This window comes from Hippopotamus amphibius, chromosome 9, assembly GCF_030028045.1.
Source record: "Hippopotamus amphibius kiboko isolate mHipAmp2 chromosome 9, mHipAmp2.hap2, whole genome shotgun sequence".
Lineage (NCBI taxonomy): Eukaryota > Metazoa > Chordata > Mammalia > Artiodactyla > Hippopotamidae > Hippopotamus > Hippopotamus amphibius.
In genome coordinates this window covers 89,652,844-89,667,461 of record NC_080194.1, presented here as the reverse complement: position 1 = coordinate 89,667,461, position 14,618 = coordinate 89,652,844, and the positions used below count along the sequence as shown (strand labels likewise).

Genomic DNA, 14,618 nt, shown 5'->3' with positions numbered 1-14,618 from the left:
CCTGCCAGGACATGCCACTTGGTCCCTTCTGGGCTGTGATCCACTGTCATGGTCCTGGGAAGCCAACACCTCCACAAAGTGAAGAGCTGTGCCTCTCCCAGGCTGGGCTGGATGGAGCAGAGCAGGAGGTGGGTGTGGCTGGGGCAGCAGGTTCTGGGCTGCGTGTAGGGGAGTGGGTCTCCCTTCCTTCCCCTAGAATCCAGGTGAGGCTTCAGGAGCCCCCGCCCCTGTGGCTCGCCTGGCTGAACAGCTAATCCTTTGCAATAACAGCCCCTGGGAATGAGAGCGGAGACAAGCTTGGTTCACAAAGCAGCCAGAGTTTTAAGAGGAGGTGTGGCTGGTGTTGGGGGTGGAGAGTGCTGCTTCATCTTGGGGATTCCCTCGCACCTCATGTCTCTGTTCTCAGGCCCCATCTTGTTTGAACTCACTGGTAAGTTGTCTCAGAGCCCGTGGAGACTTCTGGGGTGGGAAACTCTTTCTCGAAGTCAGGCCCAATTCCACTGGGCTCTTGCCCCAGGTGTGGGGGGAACAAGAGCTGGGGACATGCCTCTCCTTCCCCTGCCAGTGTCTCCTCGACCCTGTGAGAACAGGCTATGAGGAGCAAAGAGCAGAGAGGGCAAGGAGCAGCAGAAGGGGAAAACCAAAGGGTTCTGGTTATGAACCCAACATCAGTGCCGGCTGACCCTGGGGTGTTGCACTGGAAGACCTCTGCTAGTCCTTACAGTTTGTGTACCTATCTTCCAGAAGCCTGGGAAAGATTCTGAGCCTTGGGAATAGGCAAACACAGAGAAGATGCTGAGAAAGGATTTATGGATGGATGGATGGATGGATGGATGGATGGATGGATGGGATGGATGGATGGATGGATGGACAGATGGGATAGATGGATGGGATGGGATGGGATGGGATGGGTTGGGATGGGATGGGATGGATGGATGGAATGGGATGGATGGATGGATGGATGGACAGATGGGATAGATGGATGGGATGGGATGGGATGGGATGGATGGATGCAATGGATGAGATGGATGGATGGTGGATGGATGGTTGAGTAGGTAGGTGGGGAACTGGATAAAATAATTGGGAAAGAAAAGAAGGGAAAAGGGAAGGAAGGAAGATTAGTGGGAAGGAGAGAGGGAAAAGAAAGGAATAGAAAGGAAGGAAGGAGATGGACAAGTAGTAGATGGACAGGTAGTACATAGGCAAATGTGTTGATAAATGTTTAGCAACTATCTCTTCCAGGGTAAAAAAAGCACTGGTTTGTAGTGTTTGCCAATTTCTCCAACACTGGCCAATTTCAAGCTACCAACATGAAGTATGCTGGGAAGAGATGAACACGGTCCGCTCCCCCAGGCCACTGTGAGCCTCTCCAGCACACCATGGGGGATCGGTGGGTAACTGGAATAGACAAATTTATGCAGAAAGGAGGATAGAAAAAAGGATGCTGGAGAATTCAACTCTCAATTGTCCTGAGGGAGGAAAGTGGGTTCAAGTGATTTTAAGACAATGGAAGACAAGGCTACTTCATCTCTTCCACGAGGCTTTCCCTTTGACCCAGGCCAACAGTGATGGCTCCTTTCTCTGAACCCCTGTAACATCACCGTCTGTCCTACTCAGAGGTATTTAGCTCAGACCACCCGATGGTGTTAATTACTCACTTATTCACACTGATATTTCTCCAGCCTCCTACCATGTGCCAGGCTCTAAACAAGAGACTGATTACACAGGCATGAATGAGTCTCAGATCTCGTGGCTGGGGAGCTCACTGTCCAGTGGGAAAACAAACCAGTGAGTCAATCATTTGAATCTGGCATGACCATGAATGAGAGAAGTTCATGTGAGAGACTTGGGCTGCCCAGGGAAGGGAGAGCCCAGGCCGTGCTGCGAGAGGCTGGTGCCTCCAACCAGCTGAGCATGGCTCACTTCCCATGCACAGCAGCATCCTCCCTGGCCAGGCAGAGGCAGCGTTTGATTTAACTCCGCAGATATGTATTCGGTTGACGTCTCAGTCGCTGCTGGTTTACTGGCGTTTTGGTCCTCCCAGACAGGGGCCCCAGGCCCTTCCTTCCCTTGGAGGGGCAGGGCAGGCTGCTCCCTCCAAATGCACGGTGGACTCTAGGTAGGGTCTCCTGGGACTCTCCAGACTCCGAGGGCTGAAAAGGGGCAGAAGCCAAAGGAATAACTGTCTTTCCAGGGACATCCTGACTCCATGTCCACCAGCCCTAGGGCTGAACTAAAGAGGCAAGGATCTCTACCCACTGGAGGACTGAGGTTTGGGGTGGGCACTGAGAACCATCCACGGGAGAGTGACTGCTCCCAGAGCTCCCCCAAGCCCCTCACCCCTGTTCTGCCATTGTGCTCCCCCCGAAAAAAAAAACTACACTCCACACTGTCTGCTGGGGTCTGGCTGCTCTTCAATCCCACATCTAGTTGCACAGCCCCTCAGTCACTCATCTCCCATCTTATCCAGTGCTCCCTCTGGTCTAGCTTAAAGCCTTCCTGCTGCAACATTTCTCCCTGTACCAAATGACGGTGGAATGCGACTGACCGCCAGCCCCTATCCCATCCCTTGCAAGGTTTAGGAGGTAGGAAGAGCTGGCAGATGTGGCTTCCAGAGAAGGATTCCTATGAAGCTGGGGCAAACCCTGCCAGGCCCCACCGAGTCCCTTCCTCCCACGCCCGCCTATCAGCCAACCCCAAGCCTCCTCCTCCCAGGCTTCTTTCATGAGGCATCTCCAAGCCATTCCCATCCTGGAAGCCTCCCTTGATTCAGCGGCTGGAGCAGCTTCACCCACCCACCACTGTGGCCTGGCAACACCCGATTCTCTCACCAATCACCTTCAGATGAAAGAAGAAACCCCTTAAAAGGAGAAAACTCCTCCCGCTCCCCTGGAATCCCAGGGTTGAGAGGGAGGGGCCAGCGGGTCCATCCCCTGCCTCTGAGTAAAACTATGTCTAGAAACATTGTCTAAAAGATCTGCAACAAAAAAGATTTCACAACCTCCCTCAGCCACTCAATTTCAAGCTTTAGGGCTATTTGCTGCAGGAATATCTTTTTTGAGTCTATCTGAGCCTTGAGCCCTGCAAAAGACAAGATAAGGGGCAATTGCGTCCCTGAGGTGAGGGTTCTGGTCCAGTCTCAGCGCTTGCATGGGTCTTTTGCATTGCTGGTGTCTCTGTCCCTCGGTGTGCCTCTAGTTGTAGACAGCAGCCGGAAGGCAGTGGTGCTTCAAACTTTACGGTAACAATAAAATTTCTGAAGTCTAATTTACTCATTCCTGCCATCCTAGTCCTACAGAGTTTGTCCTAAAACTGGAGGGGTTTTGATTTTATACTGAGAACTCCCTAATTTTTTTTTCTTGTGATGAGAACTTTTAAGACCTACTCTCTTAACAACTTTCAAATATACAATACAGTATTATTAACTATTGTCATTGTGCTGTACCTTACATCTCCAGGACTTATTTATTTTAAAACTAAGAGGTTATACCTTTTGACGAAGAAGAGGGAGAAGAGGAGGAGGAGGAGGAGAAGAAGAACTCTCTAGATTGGGAAATACTGTTTCTGCTATCAATAAATTTTCTTCTATGAACAACTTTAAAAACAGGTCTGATTTCTACCTGCCTAGAATGTTTTAGGCACCTACCAGGAGGCCAATGGAGGGAAAGGAACAGATATTTGTAGCACATCTCCCGTGAGCCATGGTCCTCACCCCAGAGAAATAAGACCCTCAAGGGATCTTGGCCTACTGGGTCCCTCAGATTCAGGCAACGTCCTCTTGCTCCTACACCGAGATCGCCCTTTGCTCCTTGTAAGCCCTCTGCCCCCTGAAAAGTCACTGGGTCTTAAATGCAGCTCTCAAGCAGAAGAAGGCAGGGCCTCCCCCGGGGAAAGCAGTCTGGTGGGGATCTGGTGGGATAACCCTGACCTGGGACCAAGCACCTTCATCATGGGGAGGTCCATAGACCTCCATGGCACCTTCCCAGCACTTGCCTGGGACTCTGGGGAAAATGCCCATTGGATCAAGGCAACTTTTCCCCATCAACACCCATAAAGGAGGGTGTGATGGGTAGCTTTCTGTGTCAACGTGCCTAAGTTATAATACCCAGTTATTTAATCAAACACTAATCCAGGTGTTGCTGAGAAGGTATTTTTGTAGATGTGGTTACCTTATAGTCAGCTGACTTTAAGTGAAGTAGATTACTCCCTTTAATGTGGTTGGGCCTCATCGAATCAGTGGAAAGGCTTTAACAGTAAACACTGAGGTTTCCTGGAGAAGAAATTCTGCCTCAAAAGCTGTGCCATCAACTCCTGCCTGAGTCTCCAACCTGCCAGCCTGTACTCTGGATTCTGGGGTTATCAGCCCTCACAATTGCGTGAGCCAATTCCTTGAAATAAATCTCTTGATATACAAATAAAGATATATAAATGAATTCTTTATATAAATATATAGAGATAAAGATATCTCTCTATATATCTATATCTATCTATGTCTATATCTATATACACAGAGAGAGAGAGAATCCTGACTGATTCGTGCCACAGCCCAGCTCTGGCCTCCCTGGAGCTTAACAGATTCTCCATGAGAGAGATGCTTGCATAAAGGCCTGTGGGAATTGACTCTCTGTGGGCACCACTGGGATTTGGGTGAGAGCAGCAGGAATGGGGAGTTTGGGCCGAGGAGCCCTGGGACTTTCTTTGCATGTGAATTTGGGCAAATTACTTAATCTCTCAGAGCCAGTTTCCTTGCCTACAAAATGAGGCTCCCTGGCAGGACCGTGGAGGGATTAAGGAAGTGACAATGTTGAAAATGCCTAGACAGCGCACAGCTCATCAGAATGTCTCAATCATTTTTTGCTTTAAGGAAAAATGAGCAGGGCTCTCCTCTGCTGGAGGAGGGATGGGGAAGGGCATCGTGAAGGGGCACCTACTGGGCTTCCTCCGCATACTGGCAGCTGGGTGGGGCGAGGCCTGAACCCTCTGCGTCTGGCTGTCCTCCACGCCTCTCCTAGATACCTTCCAGCTCTGAAATTCTATGATTATAGGGTGACATCCTAAAATACAGTGAAGGCGGTGAAAATAATTAAAGACTTGGAAAACAGGACCTGAGAGGAAAGGGTTAAAGGCACTGGGATTATTTAGCCTGGAGAAGGGATGCCTTAATAACATCCTTCTTAACCTCGGGAGGGTTATTTGGATGTAGGCTGGCCAGCTTCTCTGCACCTCTCTAGAGGGCCAAACAAGAGGGCACAGGCTAACAGCCCAGCTAGAGGGACTGAAGTCAGACCGCAGGATGTCTACCTCGCCCGAGATACCATCTCCTTTAGAGGACTTGGGGGGCTCAGGGTTGAGGGGATGGGGTATAGGGGGTGGGACTGCTGCAGACCTGCCTTGTGGTAGGAAATGGGTTGGATGACCTCTGGCTTTCCTCCCTGCTGTTTGAATTCTGGAAACTAATTTCCCCAGAACTGAAAGATAGGAGGAAAGGAAAACAAAAAACAAAAAAACAAAAAATGGGAGCAGACAGACAGATGTGGTGGGGCTAGTCTAGCAGCATTCGGCTGTCCTGCGTGGACTGTCAGCCAGGGAGGCCTGGAGGGGATGAGGGGGGGTCGGTCACAGACAAAAGCTTCTGCTCTGGGTTTACTCCTGAGACCTCTGAGGGCACCTTCCTTCCTCATCCCCTCCGTACAGCTTGAATATGAATCTGCCCAGGTTCAGGCAGTGCTCACATCTCAGGAAGACATGAAGGAAAACAAGATGCACATCTCATCCTGAGCCTGCGATAAGTAGCTTCTCCTCCCAAGGAACACGTAGAACCAACCAGTTCCCTCCCAGCCCCTGAACTTCTGCCCCATCTTCATCATCAGGATAACAATACTAGCAACTATTTTTTATTGAAGGCACATTACATAGATTATCCCCAATTTCACAACTCTCCCTGGTACATAGTACCCAGAAACAGAGGCCCAAAGAGGTAAAGCAACTTGCCCAAGGTCACACAGCAGAGCTGGAACTCAGCTGTGTGCCATCCATCCATGCCATGCCATACAAACGTTACTACTCACCAGTGAGATAGCGTTATCCCCATCTCACTGATAAGGAAATGAAGACCAAGAAGTTGCGCAGCTTACCCTCAATCACTCAACTGTTAATCAGGGAAGCCATACATCCCAGCAGAACCCCCATTCTGTGGCTCTCTCATGCCACGGTGCGTTGCGGGGGTGGCGGGAGGGGGCGGGGAGTAAACGCCTGTGAAGTCCCCAGCAGGTGGCAGGCAAGGGTCACTCCCCTGTCCATCAGAGGGATTGGAGGCAATGTCAATAAACAGCATTATTATTATTATTATTATTTATTAAGCCTTTACCATGTAGCAGGCACTATGCTAAACTTGAATAGTGTTTAGATAACATGAATTATCTGACTCAGCCATCCCATAATCTTACGAGGTGGGTACTTTCACTCTCCCCATGTTACAGAGGGGGAAATTGAGATACAGAGACATTAAGTAACCCCAAAATCACAAGGTTAATAAGTAACAGAACTGGGCTTTGAACTCTACCTAATCTGACTCCAGAGCTCTCCTTCTAATCCCTTACACTATATTGCTACATTTTTTTCTTCTGAGCCAAGCATGCTAACTGATCTTACAGTCTAACAACTACCTTTGCCATGTGTCTAAACATTCCTTCTGTATCTTTCATGTTTTTCCAGCCTCCACTTCTTGGAAGTTCATCCTCAGCCTGTCTCACCACCCCATGGCCACCACTGTCCCCATCCTGGCTCAAGGGATGGGGGAGGCCCCTCCCCAGGAGGAGGCTCTGAGGTCAGAATCTGCTCTCCTGGCCCTGGCAAGGCCTGGCTCCTGGGTACGTGGGTACAGCTGAGCTCAGAATCAGAGCCACACCCTGAACCAGAAACAGAACAGAAGCCAGAGCATTCCCTGAAAGGCAAAGGGCGCAGAGGCGGCTGCCTGACCCCCCACAGAGGCAGAAGGTGTGAGTCACGAGGAAGGAGGCAAGGCCAGCTCTGCCTGAGTCACTGCCCAGCCTGAGGGCTCGAGGGGGAAGGACCGCGGAAGAGGAGGGGGCGCAAGCCGAGGGGTACCCAGGCCCCCGCTGCACACTATCCCACTCGAGTCCTGCGCTGCACAGCCTCGCCCTGTGCTCCCTCAGGGGAGGCCTGGCTCCAGCCACCCTGGAGTCCTCCTGGTCCGGGCAGAAGCACCACTGCCGGGGAGGGGCCCGGGGGAGGGGCGCAGGGGGAAGCTGGTCCAGCAGCTCTGGCAGGGAAGCTGTGGGGTCTCCAGGCCTCATCTCCTGGCCAGACCCACCCCTCACACCCAAAGTCTAACCAGACTGAGCTTTCTGCAGCTCCCAGAAGGCCCTGCCAAGGAGCACTCACCCTGGGGCTGTTTCACATGCTGTTTCTTTGCCAATCCACCCACTTTGGGTCTTAGCTTAGTTGGCATTTCCTCCAAGAACTGTTTCTTGACATCCCAGTCCAGGCCGAGTGACCCCTCCCTTCCCTTCTCCCCTTCCATCCCCTGCTCCTCCTGATTCCCTGGGGACTACCCCATCTCACTGCATTGTAACCCTCTGTTCCTCCCACCACCAGGTTAACTCAGCGCCTCACTCGGTGCCCAGCATGCAGTGGGTACCTGATAAACCTCTGTTGAGTTAATGGATGATTAAAACAGAACAAAAGAAAGAGCAGACTGTAGGCATCTTGTGTGTCCTGCCCCAAAGCCCACAGTTTCCAGAACTGAGTACGCCAGGCTCTCAGCTGGGTCTTGGCAAGAACACATCAGGGTTGAAGGGCTAAGATGCTGACAGCCCCATGGAGGTCAGGGTAGGGCAGGGCATCTCCAGGTTTAGGGCTCGGGAACCTGGCTCAAATCTCCCTCAAATCTGACAGTTTTCAGGGAAGCCAAGTAGAGGAGACGTGTCAGGGCAAAGGCAGCCTGCCCATCCAGTTAGAGTACTGGCTCTCAGGCAGCCATGTAACCAGAGCAGCCTGCCTCCTCCCAAGGGGCTGGGGCGGGGCGACAAAGGGTGTCTGAGCTGCAGGGAGCAAGAGGAGAAAGCAAGAAGCAGCGCCTTCCCCGACCTCCCCAAAGCAGGTTGCTTGCTGTGCAGCCACACCGTCAAGACACCGCCCTCACTCAGACTGCAGCCACCAGAGCCCCAGATGTGGAGGCATAGGTGGACAAAGGGTGACGGGGCAGGCAGGGGAAGGGAGGGAGCCAGGCAGGTGGGAAAGAGAAAAGAGAGCAGAGCTGCAGGAAGGACAAAGCAGAGCAAGAGTGCAGCAGAGGGACTTCCCAGGTGGCCCAGTGGTTAAGACTCCAGGCTTCTACTGCAGGGGGCGCGGGTTCGATCTCCGGTTGGGGAACTAAGATCCTGCATGCTGCACATCACAGCCAAAAAAACAGAACAACAAAAATGAAAAACAGAAACACCTTCCTCAATAAAGTGAAGAAAATGTCTTTTAAAAGATTTAAAGAGAAAAAAAGACTTCAGGGACTTTCCTGGTGGCGCAGTGGTTAAGAACCTGCCTGCCAATGCAGGGGACATGGGTTGGAACCCTGGTTTGGGAAGATCCCACATGCCGTGGAGCAACTAAGCCCATGTGCCATAACTACTGAGCCTGTGCTCTAGAGCCCTCAAGACACAACTACTGAGCCCTCATGCTGCAACTACTGAAGCCCACGCCTCTACTGCCCATGCTCCACAACAAAAGAAGCCACCACAATGAGAAGCCTGCACACTGCAAAGAAGACCCAACACAGCCAAAAAAATAAAATAAAATAAAATAAATTATTAAATAAATAAATAATTTTTAAAAAGAGTGTAGTAGAGAGCAAGAACTAGAGTGAGTAAATGAGAGGGAGAGGAAGGCAGATCCAGTGAAGAAAGCTTGTGTCAAAACACACTTCCCAGCCTCCAAAACCCTTTCCCCAACATTGTCTCATACGAACGCACAACGGCTCCAGGAGGTATCATTATCCTGTTCTCTCCTTTTATTTTATTTCACTTTTTATTACGGAAAACTTCAAAAATACACAGAGTAAACATAATGGTGTAATTTAAATCCCTGTGCACCCATTGCCCCACTGTGACAATTATCTCACTGTGCCATTCTTCTCTCACTATATTTTCACCTACTCAACTTTTATTATTTTTTACATGACTATTTTTTACGAAAATTTACATATGTTAAAATGTACCCATATAGCTGTATAATGTTGATAAATGTTTATACCCAAGTCACCCCCATCCCTGTCATAATATGGTATATTACCATCTCATAGGCAAATTCTCCATGTTGATTCCCAGTCAATCCCACCACCCACCTCCACTACAAATGGATCTAATTTGTAGCTAATGAGAGTTTTGCCTAATCTAGGACTTCACCTAAGTGGAATCGTACAATGTGTACTTCCGAATGCCTTGCTCCTTTTTCTCGGCATATTACTTTTGAGACTCATGTATCTTGATGCATACATCAGTAATTAGTCCCTCTTCCTTTGCTGAGTAGTACTCCAGTGTAGGAATGTACCAGAATTTGTCTAGCAAGTCTCTGTTGATGAGCATTTGGGCTGTTTCCAGAATGTGACTATGGTACATAAAGCTTTCATGAACATTTGTTTTTGTGGGCATATGTTTTCATTTCTCTTGGATAAATACCTAAGAGCAGAATTACTGAGTCAAAGAGTAAGCGTATAGGTGTATGTTTAACTTTATGAGAACCTGTCAAACATTTTCCCAGAGTGGTTGCACTGGTTTGCTTTCCCACCAGCAGCATGTGTGTGTTCCAGTTGCTCTATGGTCTCGTCAACATTTGGTGGTTGTCAGGCTTTTAAAATTTAGCCATGCTGGCTGGTCTGTACTGCTTGTAATCTGCATTACTCTAATGATGTCAGGCAATGTTTCATGTGCTACTGGCATCCATACATCTCATGTGAAGCATCTGTTCAAGCCTCTTGCCCATTTTTAATGGACTTGCTTGTCTTTTCATTACTGAATCCTAGGAATTCTTTATTTATTCTGGTAGTCAGTCCTTTGTCAGATACATGTTTTCTGAATATTTTCTCCAAACCCATGGCCTGCCTATTAATTTTCTTAATGGTGTCCTTTTATTAGATTTATCAAGGCATAATTTAGATAAGGTTCACCCCTTTTAAGTGTACAATTCAAAGAGTTTTGACAAATGTGTACAGTCATATAACCAGCATGAGAAGCATGATCTAGAATATTTCCATCATTCTGAAAAGTTCCCTCGTGCTCCTTCATAGTGAATCCCCTAGGCTCTGGGAATCGCTGATCTGCTTTCTGCCACCATGGTTTCGCCTGTTTCAGAATTTCTGTAAATTGAGTCTCTCAGTATGTAATCTCTTCTGCCTCCCTTCTTTCATTTAGTGCAATCTTTTTGAGATTCATTAACGTTGTTGCCTATATAAATAATTCCTTTTTATTGATGAATAGTATTCCATTGTATGGACATTCTACAATTTATCCATTTATCACTTGCTGGACATTTGGGTGTTTCAGTTTGCAGCTGTTATAGATAAAGTTGCTTCGAGTATTTACATAAATGTCTTTGTGTGTTTACTTTTATCTCCCCTGGGAAAATACTCGGGAGTGAGTTTGCTGGCTCACGTAATATGAAGATGTTTAACTTTATGAGTAACTATCAAACTGTTTTTCTTTTTTTTTCTTTTTTTCTCCCTTTCTAAAAAAGTATCAAATTTATTTCAATATCTAATTTCATTTTTAAGTTAAAGCTTTTGGAAAATTTTTTTGTAACCCAAGATTCATTATCAGAGGTGAGGAAAACATTAATAAGCTATTAATTATTGACAACAAATAAAATTATTAACCATGCATTTATAAAAGCCATGTTAAAGAGTAAAAAGTTCCAGTTATACTACTTAACTGAAGGAAATCTTCTTTAGCTCTTATTTCTAATTATAACACATTCTCATTTTGACATAATTTACACCTTTTTCACCCAATTGATACTATGCCAAACAAAATTTTTCCAAATGTTAAGACTTTCTTTTACTCTTTAAAAGTTCCTTAAAAGAAATTTGAAATTTTAATTTTCACCATGAACCTCTTGGATCAAAAAAGTAAAGGACATCACTACCAAAAGAATTAAAAGAAAGAACGGAAGAAAAAACAAAAGTGGTACCTATATAATCAGCAAATTATTTGATAAGACATTTTAACTACTTCACATTTCTACTTAGCACAAGTGAGAATAAACTGGTTCCAAGGTACTACAAGGTTTGGCATTTTTACTCCAAGCTTTAAATCATAGTGTTACTCTAACTCAAGTCACCTCTAAGAAAATGGCAGTGTTCATAAGTACAAAAATTGTTATATCCAGTAAGTGGTATTCTACATAGTCAAGATAATAATAAGAGAATTCTTTATCAAATTAGACTTTAAAAAATGCAGAATCTCTGGTAATTACCAGCATCTCAAAAGCTAAAATGAGAAAAATACAGAAAATAGAAGTACTCATTGAATAATATTATTTTGCTTTGAGGAAGCCAGGAATAATTCTATTCCAAGAAATAAGTAATAATGATAAAAGATGTAATTAATACACTATATCTCTTTTAGGCCGAAGCACACTTTTCACCTCAGGACAATTCTGATTTTTACATTCTTAATCTCCTTTGTCCAGAAAAGGACCCCATTTTAAGCCATTACTTGAATAGAGTTCATAATCTAAAGCCATTTTTCTCCACAAGATGTTTTCATTTTAGTACATAAGCTGCAAAAAGGCAGATGACTAAGTCAGTTATAAAGAATTTGTAGCATAATAAATGCCAATTTACAGTAACTGTCAACAGACTTCTGCACAGAAGCCTAAAGGTTGCCACAGTACAGGTGAGAACTAACAGCATTCTTCCATATGCTCAGACTTCGTTCACTAAATTAAGATCCAAAAAGAAATCTTAATGGGTCCTTCCAAAGATGCATAATTCTCCAAACAACCTTCCTCTGGTTGCAGGGCTTGTTCACTCCTTCGATCCTGTTTTAGTCATTTAGCTTTTGCAATATTTTCTTGACTTTTTGTTTCTTCTTTTGCTCCTTTTCCCTGGCCTCAATCATCTTGGCCAAATTCCAAGACAGTACAGCACTAGCTAGAAACAATGGAGTTAGGGCCAAAATAACTGTCGTAAGGAAGCCATATGAGTCCTGTGCAGCCCATTCCACAACATACTCAGCCCAAGCACTTATATCATACATCTTTGTAGAGGCCTTATGCTTGAGTAGTGATCTCTAAATTTGTCCTGGGATTATTAGCCAATCACAACTTCAGATGACCCTTGGTTGGCTGTCTTCTTCTTTAGCTCTACCATAGACTTCTGAGAGAAGGCTTAAATTCTATATACTCCAGGCTGGAAGCAGCCAAACTCTTTTTCAGCGCAGCCATGCCATTTCTCATTCCCACCAACTCACACGACTTTCAGCTGCTCCTCACCCTGCCAACACGTGGTAAAATCAGTCTCCTGAAGTCTTAGCCATCCCGCTGGTTGTGTAGTAGTATCTTAGTGTAATTTTAATTTGTGTTTATCTGGTGACTAATGATGTGGAGCTTCTTTTCACATGCTTATTTGCAATGTGTTCACCTATAATGGTGAAATGTTTCTCCAAATCTTTTGCTCACCTTTTAATCAGGTTATTTGTCTTTCTGTTGAGTGGGAAGTTTTTCGTGTACATTCTGGATCCAAGTCCTTTATTAGGTATGTGATTTGTAATATTTTCTACCCCATTGTGGCTTGCCTTTTCACTTTTTTAATTATGCCTTTTTTTTAAATGCAAAAGGCTTTCATTTTGATGAAGTCCAATACTATATACTGATTTCTTTTTCCTCATTAGAGGCTGTGCTTTCTGTGATCTTTCTAAGGAATCTTGGCTAACCCAACATCACAAAGATTTTAGGTCTTTGACCCACCATTTCAAGTTGTTTACGGTGTGAGACAAGGGTCATTGTTTTTTCTTGTATTTAAACATCCAATTATTCCAGCACCATTTGTTGAAAAGACTGCCACTTCCCCAGTGAATTACCTTGGCACCTTTTTGAAAAGTCGGTTAACTGTATATGTGTAAGTATTTCTAGACGTTCTATTCTGTTCCACTGATCCAAATCTCTATTCTACCCCATCATGAACTGTCTTAATTACCGTAACTGTATTGTAAGCCTTGAAATCAGACAGTAATTCCTCCAACCTTGTTCTGTGTTTTTCATAAAAACTCTTTTAGGTATTATAGTCCTTTTTGACTCCACATGAATTTTAGAATCAACTTGTCAAATCTCAAAAGACCTGCTGGGATTTTGACTGGGAACACATTAGGTCTACAGATTAATTTGGGGAGAAATGAGATCTTAACAATATCAAGTGTTCTGGTTCATGAACATGGTCTATCTCTCCATTTATTTAGAAATTCTTTAATTTCTCCCAGCAATATTTTGCAGTTTTCAGTGTACTGTATAAATTTTAATAATTTGTACCGAAATGCTTCATGTTCTTATGCTATTATAAATGTTATTTTTAATTTAAATTTCCAGTTGTTAGTTTATAGTATATAGAAATACAATTCATTTTTGTATATTGAACTTGTATCTTGAAACCTTGCTAAACTTACTTATTCGTTCTAGTCCCTTAGCTTTTCTGTAGATTCCTTAAGATGTTCTAGATAGACAATCATGTTGACTATAAACAAAGACAACTGTGAATCTTCCCTTCAAAACAGCATGCCTTTATTCATTTATTTATTTTTTACAAATTTATTTATTATTTTTTATCGGCTGTATTGGGTCTTCATTGCTGCACATGGGCTTTCTCTAGTTGCAGTGAGCAGGGGCTCCTCATTGTGGTGGCTTCTCTTTTGCAGAGCACAGGCTCTAGGCACGTGGGCTTCAGTAGTTGCGGCACGTGGGCTCAGTAGTTGTGGCTTACAAGCTCTAGAGCACAGGCCCAATAGTTGTGGCACAAGGGCTTAGTTGCTCTGCGGCATGTGGGATCTTCCCAGCCCAGGGATTGAACCCGTGTCCCCCTGCACTGGCAGGCGGATTCTTAACCACTGCACCACCTACGAAGTCCCCAGGAATGCCTTTTAATTCTTTTTCTTGAATTATTGCGTTGCCTAGAAACCTCAGTACACTGTTGAACAGAAATAGTTATAAAAGGGTGATGCTTATGGGGGAAATGGGTTCAGGCGGTCAAGATGTCCAATTATAGTATTAGTAAGTTCTGCAGATGTAATGCACAACATAGTGACTATAGTTAATAATATATTGTATATTTGAAAGTTACTGAGAGAGGAGGTCTTAAAATTCTCATCACAAGAAAAAAATGTAACTATGTGAGGTGATGATGCTAACTAAATTTATTGTGGTGATCATTTTGCAATATATACATATATTGAATCATTATGTCGTTCACCTTAAACTAATACAATCTATGTGCCAATTGTATCTCAATAAAACTGGAGGAGGGAGAACAGTTTTTAACAGCTTTTGTTACCTTGTTTCTGATCTGGGAGGGAAAACATTCAGTCTTTCACCACTATGATGTTAGCTGTAGGTTTTTTTTG

The 14,618-nt window shown here is 45.2% G+C and overlaps 1 long non-coding RNA gene and 1 pseudogene across 1 annotated transcript; one reads left to right on the top strand and one right to left on the bottom strand.

Annotated features, from left to right (window-relative positions):
- The first annotated feature begins 355 nt into the window (after positions 1–355).
- LOC130829006 (uncharacterized) lies at positions 356–3,585 on the top strand. The gene is made up of 3 exons (XR_009047445.1): positions 356–430; positions 1,243–1,390; positions 3,459–3,585. It is a non-coding gene; the product is annotated as an uncharacterized LOC130829006 (long non-coding RNA).
- Positions 3,586–11,946: 8,361 nt separating this feature from the next.
- Positions 11,947–12,450, bottom strand: LOC130860964 (small integral membrane protein 15-like; annotated as a pseudogene).
- Positions 12,451–14,618: the final 2,168 nt, after the last annotated feature.